Source organism: Physeter macrocephalus, chromosome 17 (assembly GCF_002837175.3).
Source record: "Physeter macrocephalus isolate SW-GA chromosome 17, ASM283717v5, whole genome shotgun sequence".
In the NCBI taxonomy this organism is placed as follows: domain Eukaryota; kingdom Metazoa; phylum Chordata; class Mammalia; order Artiodactyla; family Physeteridae; genus Physeter; species Physeter macrocephalus.
The window spans coordinates 45,883,577-45,896,149 of NC_041230.1; the positions used below are offsets into that span (position 1 = coordinate 45,883,577).

The window sequence follows — 12,573 nt, forward strand, 5'->3', positions numbered from 1 at the left end:
TGGTAAAGGAGTTGGGAACAGGGGCAGGCATTGAGGAGGAGGAAGGAGAGCAGGGTCAGTGAGTGAAGGCAGGAAAGGAGAAGAAAAAGCAGAGAACAAGGAACGCAGAGAAGCAGTAGGGAACATGGAGGGAAAACAAGCCATAGTCCTGGAGCTGCAGGGTCAGCTGCTTGTGGTGCCATTTCATCCCACCTGTTGTGTACCAGGAAACCTGGTTTTGCTCAAAACGCAGCACCATCCAGGAATCCATAGGGCAACTATTGTGACTCAGATAACCTGTTATACAGATAACTTTGAGGGAACACACGGTACAACATTAGAGCCAGAACAATGTGTCCAGATAGCTCCATAAAAGGACACATTGTGGTTCACAGGGCTCAGTTCCAGAAGCTCAGAGGACGCTGAGGAGGGTAAAGAATCCTCTAGGACTCCTCGTTCTGCAGCACAGTGTCCTGGAGACAACTCAGAGGGCAGAAGACCTTATGTGAGAGGTTCTGTGTGGCCAGGCCCATGTCTGAGACCCAGCTACAGGGAATCGTGCAGGGCAAGGAGATTGGTGTGGGTCACGAAGCCCACATGAGGAAATCTTTGCTTGGGACTCCAGCCTCATGGCTGTTCTCACGCAGAATCAATGACGCAGCTGATTAGAAGACAGCATAAGTCCTCACGAAGCTTTTGGTCATCTACGAGGAGAAAAGGAATGAAATGGGACAGAAGAGTTTCTGTGGGATGAAGGGCCAGAGTCTTGTTCTTTCAACAGGACCTGCTGGAGGCCTGAGACCCACCTGGCTCCCTCAGCTACAAGAGACTGGGGTGGGGGTCGGGGTGGGGGGGTGAAAGGTTCTGGGGCTACAAGTAGGAGGAAACATTGAAGAATATACCTGCCTAACGTTGAACTCATGAAGTGTGTATTATCAGTAACCTTGCTGACATCACCACCAACACTACTATGTCAATATAATGTGGGTGACGCACAGACACTAGAGGCTTGTGACAAGTTTCCACAAGGCACAGCATCAATGAGAATGGAGCCAGACCCCTAGGATGAAATCCAGGATGTTTTCTTCCTGACGTTTATCCCCCGGCTTTAGGTCAGGTGCCCCGGCTGTACGTCACGTGCCCAGTCTTACCTCAGGTTCCCGGCTTTATAGCTGGTGGCACAGCTTTATTTCACGTTCCCTCTTTATGTCCGGTCCTCGGGCTGAACGTCATGTGCCCAGCTTTTGTAACATAACTAGAACTAAATACAAGGGTCCCCAGACTTTACCTCAGTTTCCTGGCATTTACGTCACCTGACCCTGCTTTATGACACTTTACCCTGCTCTACGTCAGTTGACAATGCTTTACGGCACTACCAGGCTTTGTTTACATTAATTTCCCAGGCTTTTACGTTATTTTACCCTGTTTTACGTCACTTGACACTGCTTTACGGCACTTCCAGGCTTTACATAAGCTGACTATGCTTTACCTCACCTGACACTGCTTTATGGCATTTCTCCTGCCTGGCGTGACCTCAGGTTTTCAGGTTTTTCGTCAGGTGATCTGGCTTTACCCGTCTTATCCTGGTTTAACTTTCCTAACCCTGCTTTTCGTCAAGAGCCTGGCTTTATGTCAGGATCCTGGCTTTCTGTAACGTGCCCGGCCTTACATCAGGCCCTGTAACAGGGAAGAAGTAATTTGGTTTCGTATTACATCTTTCTTTTCTTTTAACTTTTGTTTTCTATTTTTACTACAAGATAATCACTAAAGGAATGTTGCCTATAGCTTAAAATACACATAATGGCCTGTTTTCTCTGAGAGCCCTGCCGCACCCCTAGCCCCATGCGTGAATGTTAAACTAAAATACCTTTGTTCAGGGCTTCCGGGCTTCCCTGGTGGCGCAGTGGTTGGGAGTCCGCCTGCCGATGCAGGGGACACGGGTTCGTGCCCCGGTCCGGGAAGATCCCACATGCCGCGGAGCGGCTGGGCCCGTGAGCCATGGCCGCGGAGCCTGTGCATCCGGAGCCTGTGCTCCGCAGCGGGGGAGGCCACAACAGTGAGAGGCCCGCGTACCGCAAAAAATAAAATAAAATAAAATACCTTTGTTCAGCTCACAGGAAACATCCTGACCGAGCCCACCTGGGTGAATGGCTGCAGGCAACAAGAAATTAACACATCCCCTCCGGGAGTCTGGATGAAGCCAGGAGATGTTTGCAACAACTCATGGCCTTTTTATTTTACCTCCTCACCTCCCCCTTTATGTGTTCTCTAAAAGAAACTAGCATCCATGCTCCTCTAGGACACTGGTCCGCCATTTTCTCGGACTCCCGGCATTCCAAACAAAGTGGTCATTCCATGCCCCAACACCTTCGCTCCCGATTTATTGGCCTGTCTGTCATGCGGCAAGGAGAATGAGCTTGGACTCGATAACAAGCCTAGAACTAAGAAGGAGATGATATTCTATTGTAATAGTGTGTGGCCACAATATATGTTAGGATCAGAAGAGCGATGGCCCCTGAATAACTCACTCAATTATTATATGATCTTGCAGTTAGAATTGTCTTGTGAAAGAGCAGGGGAAAATGACAAGATCCTACACACTGAAGCATTTATACTACTACATCAGGAGGAAAAGGAGTCAGAGGGCTAACGCCTTATAGTGTATCGGTCTGAAAGGAAACCCAAGGGAAAATCTGTAGAGAGAGAGGAAATGAGAGCGGGGATACGTTATGTCAAAACTTACCCCGGAACTCTAGCCTATCCGCTTCCCCCACCGGCAGAGCCGACTGTACCAGCAGCTGTGCCGACCGTCCCCATGCCGCCAATATATTCACCCCTTTTACCGCCTCCTGTTTCCCCTACTTATGGGGATCAAGTAGAAGTTTCTATGTTAACCGCTGGGGCACGGAGACCTGGTTTGGTATCACCATTTAAAACCCAACGGCGCACTCAATTTGGACCTGGAGCCACTTCCGGAGCTGGGAAATTTCCCTTGTGCTGGTATCCCATAGGAGGCTTTAATGCAAATGACCAACCAGCTAGGTTTCCATGGATGCACAATCCAGTCTCAACTTCATATTTGCTTAACTGGAAAGACCATAACCCTGCTTACCGAGAGGACCCCCTCTGCCTGACTGAACTTTTTATATCTGTCTTTGCCACTCAACATCCCACTTGGGCGGACATTCACACTCTTATGAATAGGATGCTTACTGGGGATGAAAGGAGGATGGTTGTTGACAAGGCTAGAGAGGAAGCACACCAGCTCCATCTAGCGGATCCAGGTGAAGCTCCAGAAGCAAATCTGGCAGTCCTACTGCTGAGCCTAATTGGGATCCTAAAATGGACCCATGCCACACCTAGAGCATTATATCAATAGAAAGGGTAGCGGGTCTTCAAAAGGGGGTACCTAGGCAAAAGAGCTTAAACAAAATTCAGAGATAGAACAAAAACCCAATGAGAATCCATCAGAGTTTATAGAATTTATCAAGCTCATAGGTGCTACGGGGATGCAGACCCTGCGGCCCCTGAGAATATAAGGATGGCAAATATGACCTTCATTGGGCAAAGCGCCCCAGATGTAAAAAGAAAATTACAAAAGTTAGATGGTGCATTTGGAATGGACCCTTCTCAGTTGGTAGGTGTTGCTTTTAACGTGTTCAACAACAGGGAATGGCGACAGAAGAAAGCAGATGCAAAACAGAACACCATTTTTCTGGCAGCAGCACTGGATTCCCAGAAGGTGAGTAACCCAAAGAGAAGTAAGCCACCACTGGGGAAAGAATGATGCGCTTACTGTAAGAAGGAAGGGCACTGGAAAAAAGATTGCCCTAGGCTAAAACATAGGAACAAAAAAAACGATAAAAGGAAGCAGGGAGGCTCTCTTGTATGGTAGAAAGAGAGAAAAGCTCATGGTAAATGAAGAGCCCCGGGGGCTCCCTTGGACTTGAGACATCAAATTCCAATCTCCCCACAGGAGTCCCGGGCAACTTTAACAGTGTGGAACAAGTTGATTGACTTTCTAATAGATAGGGGTGCAACATATTCTGTGGTAAACACCAAGGTGGCACAGAAAACATCTCAGTCCATCCTGGTCATGGGAGTCTCTGGAGAAGTACAAAATCGTTCGTTCTTACAATCTCTAGAATGTCAACTAGGGGACCTCACCCTGAAACACATTTTCTTATATATGCCAGAGTGTCCAATCCCTCTTTTAGGACAGGACCTCCTTTGTAAATTAAAAGCTCAAGTAACATTTTTGACAGAATAGCTTGACATCAGGGACCCACCAGAGCACGCTTTGAGCCTACAGATGGGGCTCATGGAAGCCCCGGAAAAGGAGATACAGCTCTTTTCCCCCTGAAGTCTACGAAAAGGTAAGGCCAGAAGTGTAGGCTGACAGCACCCCAGGGAAAGCCACAAATGCATGGCCAATATGAATCCCATTAAAAAGGAATGCTGGGACACCTAATCTAAAACAATATCCTCTGAGTCAAGAGGCCCCAAAGGGAATTCAGCCAATTCTCAAAAAGTTTTTGAAAACAGGACTGATTAAATCTTGCAAGTCCCTGAACAACACCCCTATTCTCCTGGTCAAAGCCAAACTCAGCAGCATATTGCTTTGTCCAAGACTTGAGGCCTATTAATGAAATAGTCCAAGATTTGCACCCGTGGTACCTAATCCATACACTGTTCTCACAACTATTGCTGGAGAATACAGCTGGTTCTTGGTTTGGGACTTGAAAGATGCTTTTTTCTGCATTCCTATTGCAGAAGAATCACAGCAGCTATTTGCTTTTACATGGCAGGACCCAGAAACACAGGTAGTCCAACAGTATTGTTGGATTGTCCTGCCTCAAGGATTTAAGAATTCCCCTACTGTAAGCTGCTTTTTGCAGGAGACTGCCCTCAGCAGGAAGCCCCTTTCCTTGTCACTTTAGCAAGGCTATATTGTAACTAACTTTTAAACCAAGCAGCCCCATGCTCTACTCATATCTGACCCAAGCACACCTTTCAAATCTTTTTTTTATCTTTTTTTTTTTTTTTTTTTTTTTTTTTGTGGTACGCGGGCCTCTCACTGTTGTGGCCTCTCCCGTTGCGGAGCACAGGCTCCGGACGCGCAGGCTCAGCGGCCACGGCTCACGGGCCCAGCCGCTCCGTGGCATGTGGGATCTTCCCGGACCGGGGCACGAACCCGTGTCCCCTGCATCGGCAGGCGGATTCTCAACCACTGCGCCACCAGGGAAGCCCCCTTTCAAATCTTTTAATCAAACAATACCTTACCTAACTTTTCGGTTCTTTCCATAGATCAAAGCAGTAAAAATGAAGAATAAGTAATTAACAGATGACCAGATCTCTTCCCTAACTTCCCTTTCAGTAATCTCTGGAACAAACTGTGTGAGCAAACTGTGTGAACAAGATAATGTCTAGAGGAGGATCAGGAGGGGTCGACAAGCCTGCACACAGTGGGAGATGGCGCTGACTCTGAGCCCCATCTCAATGATTAACTGAGATTACTTCTCTGTTTCCCTTTCAAAGCAGAATCTTTGGAGGTGGTTTTGGGCTGAGGCCACCGTCTTCCCAGATTGCTGGCATTCTGATTAAAGGCACCTTTTCTTTCTACCGACATTGGTGAGTATTGGTTTTGTAAGCGGCAGGCAGTAGGACCTGATTCATTCGGTAACACTACTTTGTTTGGGGAAATGTTGGCTAGGGACCTCAGAAACTTAATATTGGATGAAGGACTCTAACTCCAATATGTGGACAGTTTGCTCATAGCAAGTCCTACATATGATAAATGTCTATAAAATACCATCAGAACCCTGAACTATTTGGCCAATTGTGGATATAAGGTCTCCCAGAAAGAGGCCCAGATATGTAAGCAAGTCACCTATCTGGGCTTTGTCCTCTCCCAAGGATAGCGGGATCTTTTGCCTGATAGAAAACAGGCAATTGCAGGCTTGGGAATACCCAAGACCCACAGGCAACTGACGGGGTTCCTGGGAATGGCAGGGTTCTGTCAGATTTGGATCTCACAGGAAAACCCCTCTGTGAGGCTTTAAAGGGACATGATCTTGAGCCCCTTACTTGGACTAAAGAGTGCCAAACAGCCTTTGAAACAATAAAAACAAAGTTAGTCTCAGCCCCGACTTTGGGATTACCAGACTGAAAGAGACCTTTCAAATTGTATGTCCATGAAAGACAAGGCATAAGTCTTGGGGTGTTAATTCAAGCTCTGGGGAATATCCCTCCACCCACTGCCTACTTCTCAAAACAACTGGAAGAGACTGTTAAGGGATGGCCACCTTGCCTTCGAGCTGTAGCCACTACATGTGACAGACTTCAGGAAGCTGAGAAGTTTACCCTGGGGCAACCCACCACTGTGTATGTCCCTCGCCACGTCCTTTCTTTACTGGAACAAAAAGGGGGCTATTGGCTGAGTTCTGGGAGAATGGGAAAGTACCAAGCCATTCTCTTAGACAAGTCCAACGCAAGACTTCAGGTCACTTCAGCCCTAAATCCAGCCACGTTGCTCCCGATTGATGCTGCCCGGTCCCCAGAGCACGACTGCCTACGCGTCATTGGGCTAGTGTACTCTAGCAGACCAGACTTAACGGACCAACCCTCAGCTGAGCCAGATATGGAACTGTTCACCAATGGAAGCAGCTGCGTGGACCAAGGCAGCCGACACGCTGGGTATGTGGTGGTAAACCTTAAAAAGACTGTTGAAGCAAAAGCCCTGCCCCCCGGGGAGCTCAGCTTAGAAGGCGGAAATCATTGCACTGACAAGAGCCCTACTCCCACTGCAGGCAAGGGAGTAAATACATACACAGACTCTTTGCTATGTGTTCTCCGTGGTGCATGCTCACGGGGCAATCTGGAAGGAAAAGGGGCTCCTCACTTCGAACAATAAAGACATAAAACATTCTTCTGAAATCCTGTCACTACTGATAGAGACAGAGTAAAGGGACAAAGTAGGTAATTAAATAGTTAATCCCACTAGGGTATTGTAGGTAAAGAAAAAGGGGTGGGAGACCCCTGTAAGTTAATGATCACTCAAGAAAGCAAGTTTGCTTAACCACAAAGCCAAGCAGGCTTGCTTAGCAATAAAACCATGGAACAGAAGCATGAGAAATGCCCCAAAACAATAAAACAATGGTGGCATGAGACCCATATCCTGCCCAGTGAGCTCAGTAAGTTAATGACCCCTAGGACATGCTCTCTGCACACATAAAAAACAATAATTTATGGAAAGGTGACATTTCAAAGTGAAAGACCCTCATTGTACTGAGAGCTGAAATCATTTTTCCACAGTGCTGTGACAGCCCTGGCTTGACCATGTAGGGACAAGAAAACTCCCCTGCCCAACCTGGAGGATGACCTGATAATGGAACTGTGACGTCTACTCAAGAATGAGGAAGAAGGTGGTCTTCTCCCCCTCCCCACTTTTCCTCTGATTATAAAACTGTAGCCCACTAAGTTCTCAGGGTGCAGCACCCTCTCACCCACCTACTTGTAAGCCTCACAAGTGTCCTTTTCTAGTAAATCACTTCTTATCTATCACTTTGCCTCTCGCCTAATTCTTTCTGTGCTGAGACATAAAGAACCGGAGCTCCTTGGAGCCCCCTGAAATGCCACCTAGTGGTTTCACTGTTAGAAGCAGTCCATAAGCCCTCCCAATTGGCCATAATGCACTGCCCAGGCCACCAAAAGGAAACTCATATAATAGAGGGCAACTGGTTAGCTGACCAAGCTGCAAAGAAGGCAACAGTCAAGCCACGATAGGATCACTTCTCCCACAGATTGACTTGTCAAAATACCAGGCAGTGTATTCAGAAAAGAACAAGGAGAGGGCCAAAGAGTGGGGTTTCACTCTTGACCACACATCACCTGGCTGGAAATGTAGTGCACAAGGAATTGTTTTGATTCCTGAGATACTCCTGGACACTGTGCTGTAGCACATTCATAATAGTGCCCATCACGGGAGAGATACCACCTTACGATGGATTTAAAAGTATATAATGGGGGGCTTCCCTGGTGGCACAGTGGTTGAGAGTCCGCCTGCCGATGCAGGGGACATGGGTTCGTGCCTTGGTCCGGGAGGATCCCACATGCCGCGGAGTGGCTAGGCCCATGGCCGCTGAGCCTGCGCGTCCGGAGCCTGTGCTCCGCAACAGCCACCCACTTGTAAGCCTCACAAGTGTCCTATTCTAATAAATCACTTCTTATCTATCACTTTGCCTCTCGCTTAATTCTTTCTATGCTGAGACATAAAGAACCGGAGCTCCTTGGAGCCCCCCGAAATGCCACCTAGTGGTTTCACTGTTAGAAGCAGTCCATAAGCCCTCCCAACTGGCCATAATGCACTGCCCAGGCCACCAAAAGGAAACTCATATAATAGAGGGCAACTGGTTAGCTGACCAAGCTGCAAAGAAGGGAGCAAAGAAGGCAACAATCAAGCCATGATAGGATCACTTCTCCCACAGATTGACTTGTCAAAATACCAGGCAGTGTATTCAGAAAAGGACAAGGAGAGGGCCGAAGAGTGGGGTTTCACTCTTGACCACACATCACCTGGCTGGAAATGTAGTGCACAAGGAATTGTTTTTTTTCCTGAGATACTCCTGGACACTGTGCTGTAGCACATTCATAACAGTGCCCATCACGAGAGAGATACCACCTTACGATGGATTTAAAAGTATATAATGGGGGGCTTCCCTGGTGGCACAGTGGTTGAGAGTCCGCCTGCCGATGCAGGGGACATGGGTTCGTGCCCCGGTCCGGGAGGATCCCACATGCCGCGGAGCGGCTAGGCCCACGGCCGCTGAGCCTGTGCTCCGCAACAGGAAAGGCCACAACAGTGAGAGGCCCACGTACCGCAAAAAAAAAAAAAAAAAAAAAGTATATAATGGGGCCTAATCTACAAAAAACCACCCAGTGAGTCACTCAGAATTGCATGATTTGGGCTAAAAATAATCCAAAGACTGCTGTCAGGCCTCCCCAGATGGGGACCCAACACAGAGGAACCTGCCCCACTGAGGACAGGCAAATAAAGTTGACTCAAATGCCTTGAGCTGCAGGAAATTTCAGATATCTGCTACTGTTTGTGGACACTTTTTCAGGATGGGTGGAAGCATAACCCACCAGGACAGGAAAAGTCTCTGAAGTGGTTCAAGCCCTCCTTAAGGATATTATCCCCGGGTTTGGACTGCCTAACACCCTTCAAAGTGATAACAGGCTTGCTTTTGTCTCTAGCATAAGCCAACAAATAGATGTCTAAAGCACTACAAATTAATGGGCAGTTACATTCATCCTGGGACCACAATCAACAGGAAAAAAATAAGAAAATGAATCATACATTAAAAAGAAGCACTGCTAAAATAGGTCAAGAGAATACTTTAACTGGGGATAAGGCTCTGCCAACTGCCCTGCTATGGATCAGAGGGGCTCCCAGAAGCAGGCTTAAATTAAGCCCCTTTGAAATATTTTATGGTAGGCCATTACAGGTGTCTACCTGGACCAGGGAACCTGTAAACGCTCTGAAAGATCTAGCTGTTGCTAATTAGGTTAAAATTTGGGGCACTATACTGACCTCTCTTCATGAGTTTGCCTCCAACAGGTCTGCCTATCCAACTGAAGTAGCCTTACATCCTTTCTGACCTGGAGACTTGAGTCTTCCTTAAAACCTGGAGAGAACAAGGGCCTGAAGCTCAGCTGACTGCAAGGTGGACAGGACCACATGTGGTATTACTTACCATGCACTCATCTGTCAAGTTAGCTGGAGAAAAGCCATGGATTTATCACACTCAGATTAAAGCAGCACCACTGTCATCAGAAAATGGCCCAACTCCCGAAAGGCCTGGAGAGTAATGGGTTTCTGAACCCTCAGAAGACTTAAGTTTGCTCTACAAAAAAGATAAATATTGAGATTGCAATTTCATTATAGCTGGAGAAGGGTGGGTCAACCTACTTGTTTAATCTTGTTCAACTGAACAACACAGCAATCTAGTGTAATTATGACACAGTCGGAAAGTTAAAATTAATAGATATGTATAGAAACTGGAACCAAAACCCCCAAGTCCAATTACAAATTAGACAACAGAAGGACTGAGGGATTTCATCAGGTTCAAATAATTGAGAATTGTCCTATCTACCAAAGATTCTAAGGACTATTCTTAGACTAGAATAGAATATTCTTATCAGCCCAAGGCTGATCAATTCCATTCTGCAATCACTCACATCACCCCTATTTAGCAGGAAGTAGCCAGAGGGGTCATTGCCCCTTTTCCCATAAGACTGTGGAATGGACATTGACAGTGGGGAATTGTAATAGGGAAGAACAAATCTGACTCCATATTAGATCTGTTTCTTTTACTTTAACCTTTGATTTCTGTTGCTTTTGTTACAAGTTAATCACTAAAAGGATGTTGCCTATAGCATGAAGCATACATAACGCCCCGTCTCAGGTAACCCTGCCCCCTCTGCCTGAATGTTAAACTAAAATACCTTTGTTCAGCTCACAGGGAAACATCCTGACCCAAGCCACCTGTGAATGACTGCAGGAAAGAAGAAATTAACATATCCCCTCCTTGAGTCTGGTGAAACCATAAGATATTTGCAAAACATATGGGCTTTTTACTTTACCTCCTCACTTGCCCCCTCTCTGTTCTATAAAAGAAACTTAGCACCCAGGGCTTCCCTGGTGGCGCAGTGGTTAAGAATCCGCCTGCCAATGCAGGGGACACGGGTTCAAGCCCTGGTCTGGGAAGATCCCACATGCCGCGGAGCAACTAAGCCCATGCGCCACAACTACTGAGCCTGAGCTCTAGAGCCCGTGAGCCTCAACTACTGAAGCCCGCACGCCTAGAGCCCGTGCTCCGCAACAAGAGAAGCCACTGCAATGAGAAGCCCAAGCACTGCAAGGAAGAGTAGCCCCCGCTCGCCGCAACTAGAGAAAGCCCGTGCGCAGCAACGAAGATCCAACTCAGCCAAAAATAAATAAATTTTTTTAAAAAAAGAAACTCGCATCCAGACCCCTGCAAGACGGTTCTCTAGGACCCTAGTCTGCCATCTTCTCAGACTCCCAGCTTTCCAAATAAAGTTGTTATTCCTTGCCCCAACACCTCCTCTCTTGATTTATTAGCCTGTCATCCTCTCTTGATTTATTAGCCTGTCGTGCGGCGAGCAGAACGAGCTTGGACTCGGTAACAATGAGAGTCAACTTCTCCTAAGATTCCTCAACGTAAATGGGAATCCTGTGGGCACTGGAGCTCGGGGTTCCAACTAGGCTGGTCCTCAGGGGCTTTGCCTCATTGAGCTCCATTCGGCTGACCAAAGGGGAAAGAGTGGGAAGCCAGAGATCAAGCGAGAGCAAAGTGAGAGCGACACAGAGGAAGAGAGAAAGGGAGATACTGGAGGAGAGAAAACTGAAGAAGGACTAAGAAAGACAAACACCTGGAGAAAAAGACATAACAAGAGCTGAAGGGATAAGGAAGGAGGGCACACAGACACACGGAGACATAAACATCGGAAGAGAGACAGAGATGCAGACGCAAAGAGACATCCAGACACAGAGAAAGAGGCTCAGAGACAAGGAGTCGCGGGCAGAGACATTCAGAGCAAAGAAGGAGAATCCAGAGCAGGGCTGTCCATATCTGCGCTCACCCTCACACTAAATTTGTCGGCTAGGACCGCCTGATGCAGCCCAGAAAAAGAAGATTGGATCATCCGGACGGCGCACTCCTCTAAACTAGCTTAGACACCCTCCAGGGGGCGGATCCCAGCGGCGGGCATCTTGCCCTACCCTCGTCCAGCCAGTGGTGGCGCTCAGAGGCCGGAGGGGCATTTTCCTCAACCAACGAGGTCTCAGAAGGCTCCCAAAGTCTCGCCCACAAGCACCCCAGTTAGGCCTGGGCTCCTAATCTGCATGGCTCCGCCCACAGAGCCCTATCTTGGGAAGTGAGGTCAGCCCGGCCTTTTGCCGTCTGGGCAGGCCCTGGTCAGCCTACACATTGCCTTCGCAAACTCACCCCTCTGCGCCATGAGCATGTCCACGGCTTGCGCTTGCCTTTTTCCAGAGGCCGCTAAGCCCTTTGCCTGCCTGAATACCCAGGCACCCACGAATACTTCCTACATCTGAGAGGCCCGCCTCTCGCCAGAGAAGCTGAGTCCCATAGGCTAGCCGGCCTGCGCACGGCACTCCGATTGGAAGCGGCGACTGTCCGTCAATCATTTTCTCTCTGTCAGACTCCCCTCCACCCTCACACCTCTGCCTTTCCTGGTGGATAAAGGAGGGTGAAGTTGCCTCAATTCTGGAGGGCACGTCTATAGACCAGGCACGGGCATCATGACCTAGGCTGCGAACCTCGTCCAGTGAAGAGAGGAATAGGCTCGAACCTTCGATTGGGTCCAGAGAGATGTCAGTCAAGGGATCGGCGGGTGCAATAGCAATCCGACGCACAGTATTGGTGGAGATACTAAGCCGACGGAATGCGGGCAGAACGGTCGGGGGGGGCCGGCTTCGCTTGATTGGGCCATAAAGGAGGCAGTGCCGCCCTCCGTACTCCGGATTGGCTGAACGTGAGCCGCGCCCCC

The 12,573-nt window shown here is 48.2% G+C and overlaps 1 long non-coding RNA gene across 7 annotated transcripts in view; it reads right to left on the reverse strand.

Annotated features, from left to right (window-relative positions):
* LOC102987758 (uncharacterized) overlaps positions 1-12,498 on the reverse strand; it is a 97,289-nt gene extending 84,791 nt beyond the window's left edge. The window contains exons 1-3 of one of the 7 annotated variants that reach the window (XR_008615499.1): positions 12,009-12,498; positions 10,486-10,535; positions 9,735-9,884 (exon numbers count right to left, since the gene is read on the reverse strand). This is a non-coding gene — a long non-coding RNA (uncharacterized lncRNA). Of the gene's footprint in view, positions 1-1,130; positions 1,749-9,734; positions 9,885-10,485; positions 10,874-11,643; positions 11,679-12,008 lie in introns of those variants that run through there. The other 6 variants (XR_008615500.1, XR_008615501.1, XR_008615498.1 and 3 more) reach the window with 6 other exon arrangements.
* Between the last annotated feature and the right edge of the window lie 75 nt (positions 12,499-12,573).